Genomic DNA, 14,218 nt, shown 5'->3' on the forward strand with positions numbered 1-14,218 from the left:
ACATAGAAACTATAGGCTGAAGCCTATACTATAGTATAGGTAATATAAGTTGTCACAACCAATAATCGAACCCAGAGCCTTATTGAACTAAGCTACTCGCATTAAACTTCAACTTGTCATATAGAATATAATATTTAAATATATATAGAAATATAATCAAAACAGATCGACAAACCCAACTCGATTAATATGCATTACTGTCGCCCCTATTGCAAGTGTACTGCGTTATAATATCTACTTAAAATGCATTATTTATATGTAAATATATCTCTATATTTGCATTCCTTTAATCTAAGCATTATATAAATACTAGGTGACCCGCGCAACTTCGTCTGCATCACACTTATCATTATATTGTGCCCAATTTACATGATATCTTTTTAATTTATAGCCTATACGTTATTCTTATATATAAGCTATATTACTGTAAAATTTCATCAAAATCTGTTCAGTTAGTTTTTGCGTAAAAGAGTAACACATATCCATCCATACTCACAAACTTTTGAGTTTATAATATTAGTAGGAATGAGCACATTTCATTCCAGAGGTATAAAATATAATTTTATTATAAACTAGATACTCTTCCCGGCTTCGCACGACTATATATGTATTATATATATAAATATTCCTTTTGAATCACTCTATCTATTGCTAAAAACTGCATTAAAATCCGTTGTAGTTTAAAAGATCTAAGCGAACAGACAACGGAAGCGACTTTATTTTATATTATGTAAAGATATATTTTTGACTACTGACAATTGATTGAACAATTGATAATTTGACGGTGATCTAGTAGTATAGCACACTGCCTACTTCCGATGGTCGGGTTCGATTCTTCGCATGGTACATACATATGTATTCATGAGTATAATTGTTAGTATTGTATTGGGTGTTTTATTTGTTGTGCGAAGAATCCAGTTTGTGTATTTTTCAAAGAAAAATGTATTTATATTTATATATATTTCATTATACATATATTACAGTATATTTATTATACTTAATTTTATTCAGTTACTTACTAGTACCCTAACATAAGTTCTGCTTACTTTGGAACTTTCCAGAAATATTATTATATTATTTGGATAAATATTTTATATGTATTATCGAAGTTGTCCAAAACGGCTTGAACGATTTTTATGAAATTTATGGTCTATATATAGGTCTGAGAACAGTTTGTAAGCTACTTTTATATTCCTCGATAGAATAACTTAATACAGAAAATTGCTATAGAAGAATTCTTATATATAAAATTCTCGTGTTACAGTTTTCGTTCCCATACTCCTCCGAAACGGCTTGATCGATTCTCATGAAATTTTGTGAGCGTATTGAGTAGGTCTGAGAATCGTCCAACATCTATTTTTCATCCCCCTAAATGTTAGGGGTAGTCCACCCCTAATTTTTTTTTTATTTTAAGGCAAAACAACGTTTGCCGGGACAGCTAGTTATATATATATATATCTATTTATTAGCTTTGCATTCCATAATTTTACATAAGCAGTTGGTAGTTATAATTCAAAGTATTCAATTATGGACCCTGGGCACAGCAAGCAGAAGAGAAGAGAGGAGAACGAATTAATTTTTGTATAATTATAAAATTTTATATATAAAAATATATCGCAAACTAGCCAACTAGCCAGCTAGTATAAACATTTATATGACATATAATTAAGAATAGAATAGAATAGAAAATCATTTATTCAACTAAACTTAATTTAAGCACTTTTGAATAGTCAACAATTTTTTTTAAATCTACCGCTTATTCGGAAAGCTGTCTCATCACAAGAAGAATAAGCAAGAAACTTGTGTGTTGCTCTTTTAAATAATTCTTGTAATTTCACATTTTACAAGTCGAAACGTGTGAATACAAACTACCAACCAGCACTAATTTATTTGGGCCAAATATAAATATACAATAAGATTAAATCAGTATAATAATTTTATTAGATTAAATTATATTATTATTATTGTATTAAAATTACTTAATTAATGACTATTAATAAATATGACACCTACAGAATTTTAATTTACTAATTTTATATAAGTACAAAATGTATGTATTTAATTGCAAATTAATGAGCACTCTATAATAGTCATTAATACCTATACCTAATGTTCAAATTTGTTAACATTCTACATCTATTTTAGAGTAACCAAAATTATAAACATTTTTAGAATCCACAAAAAATTATTATAAATCATCTTAATTAATTACACTCATATCCTGTCAGTTAGATTAAACGGCTCTCAAATGACAATTAAAATTCCATGTGTGATCTAGTTTTTGATTAAATAACTATAATATCCTTAACGTATTTGTCACTAATGTTTGTTGACTGAAGTCGTGTGACAGACTTATTGATACTAGAAGTGGTAGTTGAAGCTGATTTATTAGCTGCTTATAATGCCGGAGTAACAATATTATTATTATTATTAATAATAATAATAATAAAGTCGAACCCGATACCCGATTCTGGGTACCTCAAAAAGTCAACAATAGGATCGGCTCGTGTGGAAAGATGCACCAGTGCACGGAAGGTTCTTCAACTTGCCCCCTTATATATACGCCAATTACGAAGACCTCCGTGCACTCTACAGTTCGGTGATCTCTTCGGAGAGACCGAGGGTTTTGTCTGTGCAATACAGGATCAATGGTTAAGACGAACAATTACCGAACATTTACATTCTGAAGGATAATATGAGGACATATATAGTATATCGCCATCCCGGAGAGTCACTCAGACATGTGCTTTCGGGTTGTTCAGCTCTTGCCAACACTGAGTACTTGCACAGACATAACCAGGTAGCCAAAATACTCCATCAAAATAATAATACTCGCGAATGAGAGTTGCCTCTCTCTCTCTAGTAACTTACTCCAGCCGGTACTCGAAAGCTCAGCGTCAAGCTCTACTGGGACCGATCCATCATCACGGACAGGACCGTTCTTGCGAACAAACCTGATATCGTAGTGATGGATCGGGCACTTTCGAGGGTGTTTTTGGTGGACATCACCATACCGCATGACGAGAACCTCGTGAAAGCCGAAACTGAGAAAAAGAGAAAATATCTGGAACTGGCTCACGAGGTGACCGAAATGTCGGGGGTGATGTCCACCGAAATCATTCCAATCGTTATGTCGGTGAACGGTCTTATCCCAACCACTCTGGAACAACATCTCAGACGGTTGGGATTCTGGGGCGGCTCACTCCCGGGAAAGATGCAGAAAGCGGTGCTGTTAGATTCTGCCCGCATTGTACGCCGGTTTCTCTCCCTGGGGCCCTGAACCCCGGCCGACTGTGCTTCTGCCGGGGGTATGTTGCCATCTCCTCTCCTTAAGAGGGGAGATGGAATTTTTAAATAATAATAATAATAAAACAAACTGAAATGTCCCGACTCTGGCACTTACAAAAAGTAACAATAGTACCAATCGTCCTCTCAACTACAGGTGTCATACCGAAACAGACGCACCAGTCAATAAATACCCTGAACTTGCCCCCTAATATATACCGCCAACTACAGAAGGCTGTAGATCTAAACGCATGCCGCATTGTTAGAAAATTTCTAGAAACAGATTAGGCCAACATTTATATTATAGCACAGATAATATAATGTTACATATATAGTATATTCATCTAGAAATAGAACATTGTTGTGTACTTGGTTTAGGCCCGTACATACCAAGATTACTGGCAAAAGTCGAGAGGAAAAATAATGATAATAACAATAAACGAGCAAAAAGGCTGAGAAAGCGAAACATACAAATAATAATAACAGGCCAGTACATACCAAAACTATTGGCAAAAGCCGAGAAGAAAAAATAATAAAAAAAAACAATAATAATAATAGAATATTAACTCTCCTTCTCATCCTTAAGTGGAGATCAGAATATGTCAACTGGAGTAAGAGAGGGGACTCTACTTAATGGATTTATATTATTTTGTTTAATTCTGCGACACAATAATATAATTGACGTAGTGGAGTAACCTGAAACAGTCATGCTCGCTATAAAGTTCAAACTTGTGGCGGCGTGGTGGGCCGGGTCGATGTGCTCCCTCTAATACGGTTGAGTACAATGATGGCTGGCTCATACGTCATACTCGTGAACGGGTGCTGCTTGTGGGGACTGGTCTGTTCAGGTTGTGAACACTGATTAAATTTTTTGTTCTTTTGCAATAGCATATGCTGGTGGTCACTCTATTCTCCCAAATTTGAATTTTAATGACTGTATATTATTATAAACATGTTCCACTATTATTTGAAAAAAATACGAGCTGAGTTTCTTGTCAGTTCTTCTCATCTCGATATCATTCCGAACTGACGGTAGATTTGACATATCATAAGAGTCTGTAATAGACCTACATGAATAAAGATATTTTGAATTTGAATTTGAACTAGCATGTGACCGGTGACCAAACAGCGAGTCACGGTTTGGTCGTCAAAGAGTCACTAGGATTCCACTAGGATTCCAATCTGCATCCGAACTCTATTCAACGCCTGATCATGCCTTGTTCAGAGGTGAAACACGTGTCGCGATATGGGTATAGACTCAATAACGGTCGGGATTTGATTGCCATTAGAGAAGGTCGTAACGATAGTCAAGTTTCCACACCGAATATTTGTGGTCTCACATTTGCTAATTGTAGGGGAATTAAACAAAATAATATAAATCTATGAAGTAGTGAAATAGACTTCTGTAAAATAACACCTAATTCGATTAAATAGAGAGAGGAAAGTTTATAATTTTTTTCGATGTATATTTTATAGAAAGTCATCTATGTAGGTACCTATGTCTATTTCTAAGCAGCTTCCTTAGTTCTGTTTCGGTTACAAAGAGATATCATAGTACAATTACAGGGTCGGAAGCATAATTTAGTCCTCTTATATGTAAAACAAAACGGAAACCCATAAGGTAAAGTGGTAGGTGAAAGAAATCATATAGCACTGACAATATTATCTGATTACACTAATAATGAGTGCGTAACGATTTCTATGTTCATTATCGCATGCCTCTTACTTGTTATACTGTAATTATTTATATAAAAACATCAATTCAAAAGCAATTCAAATTTTCGTGCTCATTCTTCTTGTGATGAATCTGCATTGCGAATGAGTGGTAAAATCAAAATATGACTATTCAAAAGTGCTTGTAATGAGTTTATTTGAATAAAGATTATTTCTATTTCTATTTCGTAGAGTGGCTGAAACAGACCGATCTGGGTGTTTTCTATGTACGTATATCATGTATGTATTTACAAAAAATATATACCTATATATTTCTATCAGTTATCTAGTAACCAAACTTATTTAATCTTATTGTGTATTTAATATTTTGACCTTAACAATTTGTTTAAAACCTTTTTTGTACATAAATATTTAAAAACATTATAAAAAACAATTGAAATATATTCACATATGTCAACAGACAACAGTGTTTGATTTCATACATAATAATGTATAATATAATAAAAAGAACCGACAAATATACACATTAAGTGATCCGGCTCAAAGGACCACTAAATGTGTGTATTGTTAACAAGTTACTGCCAGTTGATAGTTTGCATTGCCACATTTCAACTTAAAAATTTAAAGTTACAACAATTATTTAAAATAGCAACAAGCAAGTTTCTTGCTTGTTCTAATAAAATAACTTTCCGAATCAGTCTAAATTAAGTTTATTTGAATATAGAATTCTCTATTTTATTCGATTCCATAACACAAGCTCTCCTTAACTTCTGACTAGATGGGATACTACCAACTGTGCCCGCGGTTTCACGAGAGTGAAATTTATAACCTATATGTTATTCTGATATATAAGCTATACTACTGGAAAGTTTCATCAAAATCCGTTCAGTAGTTTTTGCGTGAAAGAGTAACAAAGTTTGTGACTTCCATAGTCACAAACTTTCGCGTTTATAATATTATTAAGATCAGTACTCCGTCCTTATGTCCGTTCCATAGATTTTACCGTCTATATTTGACCAGACAATTAGCGGACCACCCAGAACAGAATTGGGTGAGTTGTCTATGGGCGTCCACGACAATTTGTCACCGACAAAAAGACAACGCGTCGAGAGATTGTTGTTATTCCTCGAAGTCACTAGGTTACTCTTAGCTGTGGCTTACGTTAGAACTTATTTTATTTCCACTAATATTGTTTACTAGCTGTACCCGCGGTTTTACTCGCTTTAAATTTCAATATAAAATATAGTCTATATATTATTCTGATGTATAAGCCACTCATATTGTGTGCCCGCGGTTCACACGCGTTAAATTTCAATATAATATAGCTTATGTGTTATTTTAATGTATAAACTATATTACTGTAAAGTTTCATCAATATTCGTTCATTAGCTTTTGCGTGAAATAGTAACAAATATCCATACTTACAAACTTTAAGATTTAACATTACTATTGGTTGCCTAGTGGTCAAAAATCAACTTTAATTCATTTAAATTATAAGTTCAAAATACTTTATAATTATTATTAAGGTTCTATTAAAGATTATACTTCTATAAACGCAGGCAGGCTGTCTAATAATCTAATATAATCTAATAAGTGCCGTCAACTTTCGTTGAACAATCTAGTGACGGTAGATTAAAAAAACTGCTGTTGCCTATCTACATTGACATCGCTGTTACTCCAGTCAGCTCGTGACCACGGCTAGTGCAACCTAGTCGAAGCGTCGAGAGAGGTAAATACCTTTATTTGACATAAAAATATTCGTGTTAAAATAATGTATATTAAATAACGAAGATATTATTTTCGAAGTCTAATATATAATTAGTTATGTTGCTCTATATAATGTACGAGTATGATGCAACCTTTATTAATAGTATATATAATGTGTATCTTTGACGATTTTAAAAAAGAATTTAGTATTACATTTAGTCGACCGAAAATATCGGATATCGTATCGCATGATATTTACGACGCGAGGTGTTTATCTCCCGCCAGAAACACGTCCTTACCGCATAAAAAGAAGAACAATAAAGCGACCTACGTTATCTGAAAGTTCGCAACCTCATTGCCAATTGACATCCAGACTGGAATCGTTGTGAGTCGTGATCGAAAGAGAGACCGTTGTAAGGGTGCTGTTATACAGCGCATTTCTTTTAAACCTATTTCTCATTATTTTTTCTACAATACTAGTTGTCCCGGCAAATGTGGAATTGCCATATATTTTAAAATTGCTATTAAAAAATAGGGGTTGGTAATGGAAGGGCGAACATTTAGGGTTGTTTGTATTTTAATGCCACTTTATAAAATAATAAAAATTGTGGAAAAATTAAAAATAAAATAAAAAAATAAACCCTTATCACTTAGGGGTATAATAAATAGAAGGTATCTGATACTCATACCTACTGAATATGCGTATAAAATTTTATAAAAAGCACACAAACCGTTTCGGAAGAGTATGGTAACTAACATTGTGACACGAGAATTTTATATATGGGATCAATTATAATTATTACTGACAACTTGCCTACCATTTCTTTTATATTATTTTGATAATTATTTTTTAGTAAATCCTGTAACTAATGTGTACTGCAAATGTAAATGCAAAACTAAAAATAAGTACCTCTTTTTTATGTCATTTCGGATTGTCTTGCGAGCAATTGTCTCTTGGGAAATATATACACGTAAAATAATTCCAGTGTTTTTTAATAATCATATAGTGATCTCGCAGTCTCGCTCGAGTCACACTAATAATATTCAGCAATACATGAGTATCAGTAAAGCTTGCAATAATATTTATTATATAACTCAAAGGTGACTGACATAGTGATCTATCAACGCACAGCGCAAAGCACTGGACGGATCGGGCTGAAATTTGGCATGCAGATAGATGTTATGACGTAGGCATCCGCTAAGAAAGGATTTTGATTAATTCTACCCCCTAAGGGATAAAATAGGGGTTGAAAGTTTGTATGAAACTTTGTCAATTTTAAACCGATCGGGCTGAGACTTTGCATGCATAAAGTTACTATGACGTAGGCATCCCCTAAGAAAGGATTTTGATAAATTCCACCCCTAAGGAGATAAATTAACGCGAGCGAAGCTGCGGGCAAAAGCTAGTACTATATATAATGACAGTGATTCGTATATTATACGAATATACGAATCACTGAGCAAGCATTACCATTTATAACCTCGCGAGATTACAGCATTGGGTATGTTAAGTTTTCTGAAGAGTCGTCAACGCGCACGTGGCACCCCTGGTGTCTTAGACGTTCATAGGCTACGGTAACCATTTACCATCAGAGACATAGAAAACACCCAGACGAATACACACAATCATATTCATTAATACAATAGTTTGTACTGTGTGGAATTGACATATAAAATACCCCGACATAAACAAACAATCATACGTCTGAATACAAATGTTTTTAATCGAACCCGTGACCATCATAAGGCGACGAAACCGCTAGATCACCGAGGCCGTCAAAATCCAAGTCTATTATTTTTGAAGCTCCATTGTGAGCTAGCCCTTACTCGTGTGCCGGCGTCGGCCGTAAACGTTATCGCTAACTAGCGATCGGGGCGGATCGATCCCTTGATTCGACTCACGAAATTAAGGAAATCGCTCATGGGTATATTATTCCCTTCTTAGATAACATCTGCTCTCAATGTTGGGATTTGCGCTGTACTTTTGTGAGCGTTTTCGGTTAGTTTCGTGTTAGGAAAGTCATATGGAAGTTCAGTTTACGAGTATGTTTGTGTGAACAACGCAAGGAGTTTGATCTGTGTAATATTTATACGCACTTTTTTGTGTATACCTGGACACCGACATAGCTCTTCATATTTGCAAGTCGGAGTGGCAGAACCGATGCTCGCTGGAGTAGACGTATTATAGAGTGGAGACCGCGAATTGCCAAACGCAGCGTAGAACGCCCCACAGCTAGGTGGAGCGACGACGTGGGGTTGAGGATAGTAACTGGAAGAGAAGGGCTGAAGTTCATATCCAGTGGAAGGTTGAGAGGCCTATGTCGTTTTGAGTTTCGGGTTAGCAATGTCATATGGAAGTTCAGTTTATGTTTGTGTACACAACACAAGGAATTTGACTATAACATTTTTACGCATTTTGGGTATAATACAATAAGATGATGACTAAAATATATTATTAAAAGGGGTCCCTTTAGGCAACGTTCCGAAGATACTGGCAGCGTTCCCTCTTTGAATAGCTAGACTAATTCTTTGTCCAAGGTAGCTGCCAGCTCTTCGGTCTTCTGTGATGTCGACTAACCTTTTCGTTATTTCTTTGAAAAGTCTTATAACGCTAGGACCCCACGGACCAAGGGTTTCGACACCGAATGGGACAAATTCATATTCGGAGCCTAGACCCCTGTATTTACATATTTTGGCTTTTTCAGCCGCTTCACATGCCGCACCAACTCTGTTCTTGATACAATAATAATAAACTTGACATCGATTTAGTTCTTCGTTGCAGAACCGATGCTCGCTGAAGTAGTCGTGTTCTAGAGTGGAGACCGCGAATTGGCAAACGTAGTGTAGGACGCTCCGCAGCTAATTGGAGCGACGAGATATGTGGGGTTGCGGGTAGTAACTTAAAAGGAAAGGGCTGAAGATCGTGCAAAGTGGAGTGCCCTGAGAGGCTTATGTCCAGAAATTAAGGAAATCGCTCATGGCTAGTTAGCCCATTGTGACCAATTCATGAGAAATTTATCACGATGGTACCTAACATGTAGCATTGCTGGCAATGGGGTTATAGTCATTACTACAATCCCCTTTTCCCCCATATATATATTAGTTTCTTCTTCAGTCGTTCACTCTTAGCAGAGTGGTCGTGGCTTTCATGATGATATATCTTGTGGTATGGTATCGTTGTGGTTGGCGACAGAGCTCCTTGCAATTTGCCTCCACCTGGTACGGTTTTTGGCTGCACGAGAACATCGTACCATGGACTGCTGTGTAGCCGTTCTTATAATGTCAGTCCATCTCGTTGGTGATCGACCCCGAGGACGTCTGCCCTCAACCGAACCTTGGATGATTAGCCGCTCCATACAGTGTTCGTTCCGGCTAATGTGACCAAAATACTTGAGAATTCGTATCTGCACAGTGTTAGCTTCAATGCATAAAGAACATTCAGTTGACATAGTGAGTCACGTGATGTTGGTGACGTCACGATTATGCCGCCACCAATAGGAATAGAGATAGAGAGGCCGGGAACAAGGAGAGAGCGGGCTGCTCTCTCTCCGTTCGAGGCGACTGAGACGACCAGACGTGAATGTACAGCGACGCAATTTATGTGGAGTGTAATTTGAAAAAGGAATAAAATAAAAGTACTGCTGCATCGACATATCATTTCTGAAACTTCCCAATAACAGTCGACGATAATCTCTCCCTGATGTTGAGTTCGTTAAGGATGGAAGCATTGGTTCGACGATGCGACGTTATATAATAGTGCATATAGCATATTGACTGTAGTGAAACAACAATACCGGTAGATATATGCTGATGAGATAATCGGCTGTGCATACATTAATGTTAATACTCGTGTTGACATTTGATATTATAACAATTGCTTACTACAACGCAGCAATGTATTGCATAATCCAATACAATAAGATAATTTTGTATGCATATTATTATTAACTAGTCTGGCCATAAATACTGTTACTTAAAAATTTTTCTTTTTTATTTATTTTGAATTTGGAACGCGTATATTGTTTTAAAAACTTATTTAAATTTTGCGCCATTTCGTATATTTTTTCGTGTTCCTTATTAAATTACAATATGGAATGAGTTGTTAAAGAAAATAGAATTGCAGTGATCGCCTTGGACAAAGTATATATAGAGCTCATATTCCAGACACTTCAAAAGCTTAATACCAGCCGTATGTTCGTATATCGTTCTATCAACAGATAGAACAACACTTCATCTGTCGAAGACCAGAAAGAATCGGGGCGGCCGCATGTATATACAATATATATGTATTTACAAAACAAATATAAGTTTTTATATCAGTTGTCTAGTTCTTATAACAGAAGCTCTGCTTAGCTGGGTACTAGTTGGCGCTGTGTGAATTGTGTTGAGTTTATATTAATTATAAGCTGTACCAGCGACTTCGTCCGCGTGGAATTTAACTTTATTTTTCTAAAATAAAAGTACCCTAAGTTACTCCTTATTACATAAGCTACCTACTAATAAAAGTTCCATCAAAATTGGTCTAGCCATTTCAGAGATTAGCCCGAACAAGCAGACAGAGAGACAGATAGACAAAAATAGTAAAAAATGATATTTTAGTGTATGTACAGTATTATATTCATATGCATATTTACTGCATTAATCACTACATAGTATAAAACAAGTCGCTGTCGCTATCTGTCCGTCTGTCTGTCTGTCTGAAGCGGTTTTAATAGTTAGAGTGATTCAAGAGGGAGGTTTATATATATAACACATGTACACCCGGGCGAACCCGAGCGAGTAGTTAGTATGAACTTAAAAACGGTTATTTTAATATTACAAACAGACACTCCAATTTTATTTATATGTATAGATGTATAGATATAGATTAATTGTATTATTCTTATGAAATATGTAATACAAATATGTACTCTAGTCAATTTTATGACGTCGGAATTGGCTACTAGTATGTCAAAACATCTTTACAAATTTATTTAAATTTTATGTTTATATATATACTAGATGAAAACCCGGCTTCGCTCGGGTGAAATGTGGGTAGATATTTCTGCAGTCATCGGTCCTTATGGAATATTAAAAGTAAGCAAGGCATAGATTTGTAAAGCATCGTTCATTGTGTTTAATAAGTATAGTAAATAAAAAGTGCAAAAGGTTTTATACAAATAATATTTATTTTTTTGTAAAACTTTAAGTTGGGCTAAAAAGAACTTGTATCCAGAGCCGTGAAATAAATTAATAAAAAAAATTGCCAAATTTATCTCGCAACCTGCCAAATTCAGGTTTAAAAAAAACACATACTCTTTTATCATAAAAAAGTGTCAAAAACAATATTTTCGCGAAATCTCAACGACCGAAGAAAATGCTAGTGAAATGGAAAGATGGCGACTGCAGTTTGTTTGTCAGTGTCATTAGAATTTAACGAAATACTCCATAATCCGAATTTTGCGGATATATGTTGTCGACTCGAAATCAATATATTTTTATGTTTTGTTTTTCAATATATATATATATATATACATATATTTTTAATTAAATATTGACTCAATAGTGTTCAAATATAGATTGTGTATTAATGGAATATTTTCGTCGTTTGTAGTACGTAAGGTCAAATTAACAAAAGACCTTTTTGTTTGGCAGTTTAATGATCCCCAGAATTTTTAATATTATCAGTAATGGTATATTTAATTACGAAACACTTATGTTTCGCAGTTGTTATTTTAATTATTATATTTCGTACATTGTCAGATACTACGCAGTCTATATTAGACCAGTGTTTCCCAACCTTATAAGGTCATGCCCCACATTAGCCCTTCTAAAATTCTTATGCTCAACCCAATGTACACAATATTTGAATATTAAAAAATTTAATGGTTTGCTTAAGAAACTTAAATGATTGTCAGATACTACGCAGTCTATATTCGATCAGTGTTTCCCAACCTTATAAGGTCATGCCCCACATTAGCCCTTCTAAAATTCTTATGCTCAACCCAATGTACACAATATTTGAATATTAAAAAATTTAATGGTTCGCTTAAGAAACTTAAATGATTGTCAGATACTACACAGTCTACATTAGACCAGTGTTTCCCAACTTTTTTATGTCATGATAAATGATTGTCAAATACTATGCAGTCTACTAGTTAAAAACACTCACAGAAAAAAAAATATATAATGAATTTTTAACAAGAACATCATGGTATACTACCCGTCTTGCGTCAGATCACGAGTTAAACTTATTCCAACGAACAAACAAACATTTCCGCATTATAACTATATATACATTATATCTAAATATATATAACTCAAAAGTGACTGACATAGTGATCTATCAACGCACAGCCCAAACCACTAGACGGAATAATTTTTCAAAATAATTTTTAGTTCTATAAGCTACTTTTATTTTAGAAAAATAAAGTTACATTCCACGCGGACGAAGTCGCGGGAACAGCTAGTGAACATATATTTAAAATGTAACAGCAGAGTTTCCATAACTTTAGCCTGGTAATAACCACATTGGCGGAGGGGATCGTCACAGGATGATAATGACAACTTTGTATGAATAAATACAATTGTTTTCATACAACCCACACACTTAAATCGCTACAATTAAGACCTACCAGCAGTATGACAGCCCCCCACTGATATAATACAAAGCGGCGATTACTAATAATTTTGTCGTCATTTTAGTCCAGGCCACCCGTACTCAACGGTGTGAACACACGGACGCCTATACTGGACGCAGCCGCTACATAATTATCTTCACTATATAAATCTTATTCTTAATAATATTATAAACGGGTAAGAATAGAATAGAATAGAATAGAACAGAATAGAAAATCATTTATTCAAATAAATTTAATTTAAGGACTTTTGAATAGTCATAACAATTTGTTTTTTATCTACCACTCGTTCGGAAAGCTGTCTCATCACAAGAAGAACGAGCAAGAAACTTGTGTGTTGCTCTTTTTAATAATCCTTGTAAGTTTACATTTACAAGTCGAAACGTGTGAATACAAACTACCAACAAGCACTAATGTTTGGGTCAAATATTAGGAAAATATAGGAAAGTTTGTAAGTATGCATGTTATATATATATATATATTTATATATAAATACTAGCTAAGCCCCGTGACTTCGTCTGCATAACACTTATCGTTCATGGACATTCTTGACAATATACTTACCATGACATAATTAATTAATGTAATTTATTCTATAATCTAAAACCAAATATGTTGTAAATTGTTGCATACCCGATAGGGTGAAACTGTTGATACACAACTATATATATTGTTATACCACCCACAAAAAAAACGTACCCACACAGTTAGCAATAAAGATATATTCTATTCTATTCTATTCTATCACCCAATTTACATAATATTTTAAAATTATAGCCTACGTGTTATTCTGATGTACAAAATAAGTTACCGTAAAGTTTCATCAAAATTCATTCAGTAGGTCTTGCGTGAAAGATGTTACTCTTTCACGCAAACATAAGAATAACACATGGGCTATAATTTAATAAGATTATGTGATTTATATAAATATTAAA

The sequence above is a fragment of the Achroia grisella genome, unplaced genomic scaffold (assembly GCF_030625045.1).
Source record: "Achroia grisella isolate CSIRO2021 unplaced genomic scaffold, CSIRO_AGI_Agris_v1 utg1062, whole genome shotgun sequence".
NCBI classification, from domain to species: domain Eukaryota; kingdom Metazoa; phylum Arthropoda; class Insecta; order Lepidoptera; family Pyralidae; genus Achroia; species Achroia grisella.